The sequence below is a fragment of the Mustela lutreola genome, chromosome 12 (assembly GCF_030435805.1).
Source record: "Mustela lutreola isolate mMusLut2 chromosome 12, mMusLut2.pri, whole genome shotgun sequence".
In the NCBI taxonomy this organism is placed as follows: domain Eukaryota; kingdom Metazoa; phylum Chordata; class Mammalia; order Carnivora; family Mustelidae; genus Mustela; species Mustela lutreola.
The window spans coordinates 71,977,070-71,987,142 of record NC_081301.1 but is presented as its reverse complement, the minus strand read 5'-3'; the positions used below and the strand labels follow the sequence as shown (position 1 = coordinate 71,987,142).

Below are 10,073 nucleotides of genomic sequence, written 5' to 3'. Positions count from 1 at the left end.
AAAAAATAAAAAATATTTGAACATTTGATTAAATAGGATCATAGATCATTATGCAACAATATTTATCTATTCAACTGAAGTGATAATAAAAGGTTTTGGTTGGTTGTTTTTTTCTTTTTTTAAGAAAAGTAAGTGTTTATTCCCTTGTTTCACAAATAAAGTGGGCTGAATTGGTTGCTTTTTTGGTGATTAGTCAAGGAGACTAAATTCTGTATCCTCATCCGATTCCTCTGAATCTTCCTTGGCTTCAGTCTTGGCTGGGGCTGTGACAGCAGCAGAAACAGCGGTGGCGAAAATAGCCACGGGAGCCCCAGCCACGAATGTGGATGGATCAGCCAAGAAGGCCTTGACCTTTTCATCAGGTGGGAAGGTGTAATCGGTCTCCACAGACAAAGCCAGGACCTTTTTGTCTGTTGATGGTAGAATGGGGCACTGATGCAACAGTTGGGTAACCTATCTGCAAGACATGCTCACTGCAGACACCCTCCAGGAAGCCAGAGTGCAGTTTCTTCTGTGATGTCAAGCACTTCAAGGTTGTAGATGCTGCTGTAGTCAAACACCTGCTGGATAGCCAGCCCAAAGGAGAAGAGGGCATCTCCTCTTCATAGTTCAGCATGCTCAGCTGTGCGGCTTCACTGGCTCCCAATCTGTCTCCAGTCTTAATCAGTTGTGCCTCACTCAGGATTTCAGTGGTGCCCCTGGAGATTTTAGTGGTGATGTCGAAAGCCTGGAAGAAGTTCTTCTCTGGCCCCAGACCAGTGTGGTGGGCTGCCACAGTGACTTCACTGGGATTAGGGCACCAGCACAGGCGACAGCTGGCACCTTATTGGTCGGAAGCATGTTCCTGATCTCAGTGAGGTCCTCCTTGGTGAACCCAAAGCCCACATTCACCCAGATACAAGGCACTAGTTCCTCCAGAGCTCAGTTGTTCTCCAGATGCCCTCAGATGGTCTTGAATATCATGGTGTCCTTGCCCATCAGTGCGACAGCCCTTCCATGGAGGGACATGCAGATCTTCTGTGTCTCCTTGGAACCCACGTTGTCCGCTCCACAATGAAGCATTTGGATGATCATTCTGAATGATCTTAAGGAAGTAGTTGGATTTCTAGGTCACTCTGTCTCCTGGGCATCATAGTAGTGAATCAGGGACTGCCATGCAGGGTTGAAAAACGATGTCACTCTCACAAAGACACCTGGAGAGAAGAGGGCCAACAGTAAAAGATTTTAAAGACAAATGCAGAAGGTTACACAGTTATAAACAAAATTCAGGTCTTTTAAAAAATATTTAATTTACTTATTTGACAGAGAGAGCAGGAGAGCACAGCAGGGGGAGCAGTAGAAGGACGGGGAGAAGCAGGCTCCCCACTAAACAGGCAGGGAGCCCAGTGAGACTCGATCCCATGACCCTGGGATCATGACCTGAGCTGAAGGCAGACACAACCATCTGAGCTACCCAGGTGCCCCCAAATTCAGCTATTTTAATATTAAGACTCCGTTTTCTTGAATAACCTGATAAAGACAAACATTAGAAGTTTGTATATCTAGACCATTGGCCTTCACATCAAATGCAAGGAAAAACTTTGCTTATTTTTTTTTTGTCATAAGCATACCAACAATCTAAGAAAATTTTTTGTCCTTTTTTACAGAGAAAAAAACTAAATTCTAATTTTGCATCTGTATCCTTTTGATGTTAAAACTCATTCTTCAATAAAACCTTAAATAAAATCTATTTTGGCATGGCTTGTGAGAATCCGAGCAGGTTTTTTTTGTTTGTTTCAATGGCAGTGTTTTGATGGCACCACTTCATAAGGTCCTTCCTAGGGAGGTGACAGCACATGCTTTCTTCTAACGACCTTAATGTCTGCTTGGTCTTCTGGCTGAAAGGTGTAGCAAACCTCAGCAGTTGGTGGAGGTCATGCCTCTTTTACCTGTTTTTAATGTGCTTCAGGTAGACGAGGTAGTCCCTGTCTAGAGTTAGTCATAACATCATGCTTTTCACTTATTCCATGAATGGAAGGCTTAAAGATGTCAGTAGGCTTTGACAACAAAACACTATTTCTAAAGAGATTGATCTATGTCTCCTATTTGGTGAATTCTGGATCCTAATAAGGGTCAGAGTTAATGTTGCTGGCCATTCATACTTAATTTCTTGGTAGTTTCCTACAGTTCTTCTCATGTCTAGACTTTTACATTTCTTTTGCCTTAATGATTGAGGATGACATAGGGTATGAAGTTTTAACATGTACCCAAGAGTTTTTGCAAGTGGGTGGCTTATCTCTGCTATCAAATGAGTTCCTTTTTTCTGACTTAATCCATAAAGGAATGGCAAAATGAGGGATAGTCTCAGTATTAATTTCTTTACTACTGCTGTGGCAACAGCATATCTAGTCAGAGAGCATCAGCTCATCCATTAAGCATACAGACAGGGGCGCCTGGGTGGCTCAGTGGGTTAATCCTCTGCCTTCGGCTCAGGTCATGATCTCAGGGTCCTGGGATCGAGCCCCACATCGGGCTCTCTGCTCAGGAGGGAGCCTGCTTCCTCCTCTCTGCCTCCTCTCTGCCTGCCTCTCTGCCTACCTGTGATCTCTGTCTGTCAAATAAATAAATAAAATCTTAAAAAAAAAAAAAAAGCATACAGACAATGACTGAACAGTGAGAGTAGCCCCAGGCTAGGGACGAATCTATAAAATCCAACTGAAGTGGGCCTAGGAGGACTTCTTGGGGTATGCTGATGATTTCTAGGAATCTGCTGACATTTACAAGTAGTGCACTATGAAACAATCTGGTCAGGAATGTTGTAGATGCTAAGGCAAAAACATTCTTTTAGTTCCTTAATTATCTTTCCACGTGTGTCCAATTTGTGGGAGGTAAGTACAAGCCAAGTGGTTAAAAGAAAAGGATGATCTAGGAAGTCCATCTGACCCACGATATAATCCCTCTGATGGTTGTTTGGCACCTTTATATCCAACTGACTTTGGAAGACTACGGGGCATTTGTTGGATAATTAATGGTGTTTGTCTGGGATAAAAGTGGGGTTAACACCTGGGTGGAGAGAGGATCAGGAGGTCTGCCTGGGGTGGATTCTTAGCAGCTCTGGCAGCCCTACCATTTTCTAAAGGTATAACATCAGCTTTCTCAATGCGGGCTGAGCAGTGAAGAACGACGATTTTAGAAGGGGGGTGGAGAGCGGTAATAGGTCCTCGGAAGTGAGATGATGGAGCGTTAGTTAAAAGAGCTTGTTTGTAAGGGATCTGTCACTGGGTAGAAAAGGGCTGTGTTTTAGGAACGTGTAAGAGAGCAGGCACCTCGTGGGGACACACAGGCGACTAAGGGAGCTTGATGTCAGAGTGCTGGCTTTGTCAATCAAGGCAGCAGATGCGATCACACATAAACATGGGGGCTCCTGGATGCCAGCAGGTCTGCTGGGCGCCAGAAATATGCTACTGCTGCATCCGAGAGGCCCAAGTTTGTCCTGGAATTTCATGACAGTGTCAATGAAACGGCTTGTCCAAATGAGGTAAACTGAGAGCTGAGGGGGTGGACAGCTCCAGTGTTAAAGTTTCAAAGGAGGTGGACGCCTCTGGAGTCCAGGAACTAGGCTCTGGATTGATGTCTGATTGAAGAGCATATAAAGGTTTCTCAAAAATTGCGAAATTAGGAACTCTTTCGAGGCAATAGCCAGCTGTCTCTAAAAATTTACTTAACTGTGTTTTCATTTTGGGGAGAGGGAAGGATAAAATTGACACAAGATGTGGAGTGAGATTTTGAACACCGTGAGGTATCTCCTAAAAGGTCTCATTATCCTAAATAGATGAGAGTGTCCGCACTCTTTCAAGTTTAGGTGTGGCAAGTTTATGGCCTCACTCGGCTCCTGCCTTCAGTGAATGAAGGAGCTCCCAGCTTCGTTTAATTACAATCTAAGGGACGCCTGGGTGGCTCAGTTGGTTAAGCAGCTGCCTTCGGCTCAGGTCATGATCCCGGCGTCCTGGGATCGAGTCCCACATCGGGCTCCTTGCTCCGCAGGGAGCCTGCTTCTCCCTCTGACTCTTCCTTCCACTCTGTCTGCCTGTGCTCACTCTCACTCACTCTCTCTGACAAATAAATAAATAAAATCTTTAAAAAAAAAAAAAATAATTACAATCTAAAACGTCATTATACATTGTACCAGAGGGAGTCTTGGGCAAAGGTTATAGCATCTAGGTGGGTTTTAAGGACTTGGCGAAATATTAAGGAAGACTCACAATATCCCTTGGGGTATGCAAATCTAGGTTAATTGTCTCTATTTTATTTTATGTTATTTTTAATTTAAATTTTGCTAGTTAACATGCAGTGCAATATTACTTTCTGAAGTAGAATTCAGTGATTCACCACTTACATGATGAACCCAGGGCTCATCACAAGTGCCCGCCCTAATCCCCATCACCCGTCCAGCCCATCTCCCTCCACCAGCCCTCAATGTGTTCTCTGTCATTCAGAGTCTCTTATGGCTGGTTTCCCTCTCTCCTCCCCCTGTTCCTGTATGTTCATCTGTCTTCTTTCTTAAATTCCACATATGCATGAAATCATACGGTGATTGTCTTCCTCTGACTGACTAATTTCACTTAGTATAATACTCTCTAGCTCATCAATGTCATTGCAAACCGCAAGATTTCATTCTTTTTGATGGCCGAGTAATATTCCATCATATATGTATACCACCTCTTCTTTATTCATTGATCACTCGACATTTGGGCTCTCATGGACATTTGGGCTCTTTCCATAGTTTGGTTGTTGTTGATAGTGCTGTTAGAAACAGCAGGATGCATGTACTTTTTGAATCTGTACTTTAATATCCTTTGCATAAATACCTAATAGTGCAATTGCTGGGTCATAGAGTAGCTCTATTTTTAACTTTCTGAGGGGCCTCCACAGTGTTTTCCAAGGTGGCTGCATCTGTTCGCATTCCCACCAACAGTGCAAGGGGGTCCCCCTTTCTCTGCATCCTTGTCAACACCTGTCATTTCCTGTGTTGTTAATTTCAGCCATTCTGACAGGTGTGAGGTGCTATCTCATCTTGGTTTTAATTTGTGTTTCCCTGGTGATGAGTGATGTCGAGCATCTTTTTGTGTGTCTGTCAGCCATCTGATGTCTTCTTTGGAAAAATGTCTATTCATGTCTTCTGCCCATTTCTTAACTGGATTATTGTTTTTGGATGTTGAGTTTGATAAATTTTTTATAGATTTTAGTAATTGTTTCTCTTTAAACGCAAAGCACAAGAAACCAGGGGTCAGGGTGCACTGGGATTGAAAAGGAAGCTGTGCAGAGGTCATTTCTGTAAACCAGATTGCATCAGCAGGAATGACGAAGAATTTCAGCTGCACCGGGAGCCATAGGGTGCCGAGGAATTATCGAAGAGATTATGGCCCTTAGGTCCTATACATTGATGGATTTGGTTTCCCTCTGAGTTTTACAAATTCGCCTTCTTTCTTTATGAGCAAGATTGGGGTGCTACAGGGTAGGGTGCTGTGTTTCAAGAGAGATTCTGTTACAGGGTTCGTCCCTGCTCTGAATCTCTGGAGACCATGTGCTGAGCCACAGAAGGAGAGGGTGGGCTCCTCTCCCAAGAAATGCGCACAGGCCCCCACTTCCTAACAACCCAATTTTATTCACGTGTGTGGCCTCAAGACTGACGGAAGTTTCTTTTAAAGACCCCTCCTCTTCAGAAGAGAGTTTTATCAGGATGAGCTTTCAGTAAAGCAAGCAGGAAAGTTGGGAATTGGCCTGAAGCTAAGGAAACAAAAATGCCTTTTCATTGCCATTTATAGGGGCATTAACTGTGAATGACAAATCTTTACCAGGAAGGTTGGCTGGCCAACAGGTAGACAGTAGCCAGTCTGAGTGTAAAGATGGCCTGAAGATACTGGGCTGGGCTGGGCCTCGGGCAGTAAAATGGGTGCCTGAGACTCCACAGGCTGAATAGAAGCAGGGGGAACAGCTACAGGGAATTCCTCTGAGCAGATGCGAGAGGAATTCACACCAATGTCCATCAAGAAACCCAGTTCCTGAGCCTCTGTTTGAAGTTTTATGGTAGGTTCCCAGGTGTGACAGTACTGGCTGACCCTGTCATTGAAGGGGAAATTGTCCCTCAGGAGAAAGATGAATTTTTTTCAGGGTTATGTGACTGAGGGGCATTGTTTCTTTACTTTTCTTTTTCTTAAGTGCATGATCATTTCTCTTCCCATGACCTGCTTTTTTTGCAATAACAGGGAGATCTCTGAGGGAGCTTTGAGTCATCCTCAGGCATGCTTTTGCCTTTCCAAAATTCAGGTTGTAAAGCAAGAATTGCTGCTTTTAGTTCCTTTTTTTTTTTTTTTAGTTTATTTATTTTTTTAGTTAGTTAGTTTGTTTGTCTATTTCACAGACAGGGATCACAAGTAGGCAGAGAGGCAGGCAGACAGAGATAGGAGGAAGCAGGCTCTCCACTGAGCAGAGAGCCCGACGTGGGGCTCGATCCCAGGACCCTGAGATCATGACCCAAGCTGAAGTCAGAGGCTTAACCCACTGAGCCACTCAGGCACCCCTAGCTCCTTTTTGTTGTTGTTGTTTGGCTTTCTTGCAAGCTATTTTCAAAGTAGATGCCTCCCTTGTTAATACTTAGCGGTTGTCCTGTCCAAATGACCGTACTACTGTGGATTTGTTTTTTAATATCAGGGAGAAAATTTCCCACTGATGCAGAAATTAGAAGATTTCTATGTTCTGGGGCTCCCAGCTTGAAAGCAGTGTGCCTTTTTAAGTTTCCATAAAATGATTCACAATTGCAGCCCTCTTCTTTCTGAGTGTATATTTCAAACTTAGACCAACTCACTTGGGAAGAACAGGCTTCTTCCATTGTTCCTATTAACGCTTGAACAGTTGAGCTTGTCCTTGGCTCTGGCCCTCTGTTTCCCATTGGGGTGGAGGGGGTAGTTTGGCCTGCCTGGTATCTGCTATATCCTGGGCTGGAAGGATTCCCCTCAGTAGCCAGTGAAGACTTCTGCAAGACTTCTGCATTGTAAAAAGCTACTGATTTTTTAAATTCTTCTCTAAATTGGTAAGATCCTCTGAGAGCAGAAGTAAGGGGACTTTATAATTTAAAGGGTCTGTTGCTGTCCAGGGGACATAAATTCCTTGTAATGGGGGTCCAGGCAACCCTCATTGATGAGGGAGCAGGAGGCTGGCTGAGGACAAAGCAAGAGCTGGCGCCTTGCACCCCCCTCTTCACCCTTTCCCCTCCATAAGTGTAGCATCCCTCAGGCAGCCCTGACTGCCATGAACAATAAGCAAATAGTTAACTTGCAGAGCTCACAATCCTGCTAGACAGGAGTCTCCCTTGGCTTACAAATGTCCTAAATCTCACTAACAAAGATGATTGATAGCAGGATTGTGACACCCCACCAAAAAGTCTCCCAAAGATCTTAATGTTAATGGCTGGTCTAAAGACAACACTGATCCAGCAGCAAGGGCAAGGCCTCCGGCAGGCCTGGAACATCCTGGCACCTTGTAGGCCCTCTTTAGCATATGAAAACTCCGCTGCAACCTCCCTTCCCCTCACCTTCCCCCAACAGCAGGGTACATAACCTGCCATCCCTCACAACCCGGGGCAGCAGCTCTTCCTGCCCACGGGTCCTGTCCCCGTGCTTTAATAAACCACCATTTTGCACCAAAGATGTCTCAAGAATTCTTTCTTGGTCATCGGCTCCGGACCTCAGCCCACCAAACCTCACCTAGGTTCTAGAACTTCATCATCATCAAGGACGGTGCCCAGGAAAGCCTGAGACTGGCGGAGCTTGCTGACAAAGCGCTGAGGAGATGAGGAATTATCAGGCCCCGCAAGACAGACTCCATTGCCTTCTTGGGGCTCCCGCTAGATTTCTTTCTTGACATTCAGCATTTACATGTGCAAACAGTGTCTCGCCAGCCAGGAGATCTGGCTGAGGTACTCTCTATCAATCTTGTAGAGAAAAGAATAAACAAGCAGCTGGCTGTTTCGGGGTTTTCCTTGGGAAAGTTGAAGTTTTAGGATGGAAGGAGACTGGCTGAGGAGCTGGGGGTGGGTTTTTTTTTTTTTTGTTTTTTTTTTTTAGATTTTATTTATTTATCAGAGAAAGAGGGGGAGAGAGCGAGCACAGGCAGACAGAACGGCAGGCAGAGGCAGAGGGAGAAGCAGGCTCCCTGCCGAGCAAGGAGCCCGATGTGGGACTCGATCCCAGGACGCTGGGATCATGACCTGAGCTGAAGGCAGCTGCTTAACCAACTGAGCCACCCAGGCGTCCCTGGGGTTGGGTTTTGAAGGGAAAGGTTTCAGACCAGGGGCCCAGAGATCCAAACGACCTTCTGGAGGGTCGGGGACAGAGAGGTAGGGAGGAAGCGGAGTAGAAGAAGGGAATGTCGGTCAGATGACGTTTTCAATTCTTGGTCTAATTGCTTTTCTTTTGTTAAGAGAGCCCTTATACGGGTTTGTGTTTTCTTTTCATGTTGATCCTCCCATAACTAGCGATAAGGCAGCTGCTAGGAAAGAGAGCTCTCTTGAGACATGTTCTAAATATAGGTGTTTCTCTAATCGGAAAGATGTGCCGTCTGCTACTAATGAGTGGGATTGTCATTAGGATATTTAATCTCAAGTGACTCAGTCCAATAAGCCTCTTTACCACAGGACTCCCAAGCAACTCCCCAGGCTGAGATTAAATATCTACCATGGACGCAAGAGACATGGTGCATGGTGGTGGGAGGAGGAGGGGGACCTCCCTGAAAACGTTATGGGGTCCTAGTCATGGAGGGGTCTCCACAGTTTTGTGAGTTTTAACATCAGGAACTCTACTGGGTTCTCCAGGTGAATATCTGGAAAAAGAAAAAAAGTCTCCTCCTACGTCTGGCAAACCTCCTCCAGTCTTCTTTGAATAAGGAAATAAATATCTTCCCTAGTTTTACACAAAGGCTTTCGTCTCATCACAGTAGACAAATGTGGAAGGAATTCAATACAGGTTCATGCTAAGGCCCTCTGCTTCCTCCTAACCTGATGATAACACATTTCTTTACTCTCTGGATTCACTTTCATGTCATGTAATCTCATCACCCCCTTTTTTCTCTAGAAGGAAAAAAAAGAAACAAAACAACAATATGGAAGAAAGTGGGGGACGGTGGGTGGGTCTATTAAGTGAGTCTGTGTATCAGTCTAAGTTCTCTGGAGAAACAGAACCACTAGGACCCACACACAGAGGCACACAAACAGACATAGAGACGCAGACACACACAAAACTATGACAATTTTGAGGCAGAGTTCCTTCTTTCCCCAGAAACTCCAGGTTTGCTCCTAAGACCGCCAACTGATCGGTGAGGCTGGAGGGGTTCAGGACACGCTCCCCCAGAATGTACCACATGGGCATACGGGTTATTTTCAGCTGAGGGCACTTGAGAACCAGAGGAGGCAGGAAGGGCTCTCTGACATCCCCTTTCCAAAAGCGGGTCATAGCATTTCCCCCAAGAAGGGGGTTCTCTCCCCTGAGAAAGGAGCCAGCAAGAGAACATTCTAATCACCAGAGTCTGGGAGTCCACACCGAACCACCATCTGTGCAAACACACTTCCCAAATAACCCCGATCTTCCACGCCTTCTGCCTCCTGCCCCCACAAGTGTCTCCTCATCCTTCCCCATAACTTACTGTCCTTTGTCTTGTTATTTCTCTCCAAATGTGTCATTTCTGTCTGGAAGGTCTAGGAGCTTCCAGCTTCGGTCACTTCTTTGGGTCTTCCTTCTCTCATGAAGTCTTCCAAGTGCATATAAAAACCCAATAAAACTTGTATACTTTTTCCTGTGAATCTACCCTATGTCAGTTTAATTCTTAGACCTGGCCAGAGATCCTGAGAGAGTGGAGGAGGACTTCCCACCCCTCTCCCACATGTCCACCCTTAGTATGGAAAGAAGTCTTCTTTATCTGGAGTGAACTGGTTATCAATTTTAATCACTTCTACACAGGAACTTCACAGCAAGTTCCAGAAAGGTGTTGACCAAAGAGCTGGGCACCACAGCCTCCCGAAGCTGACACTTGAAGTCAAGCAT

At 45.2% G+C, this 10,073-nt stretch overlaps 1 pseudogene; it reads right to left on the bottom strand.

Annotated features, from left to right (window-relative positions):
- Positions 1–10,073, bottom strand: LOC131812145 (large ribosomal subunit protein uL10-like; annotated as a pseudogene).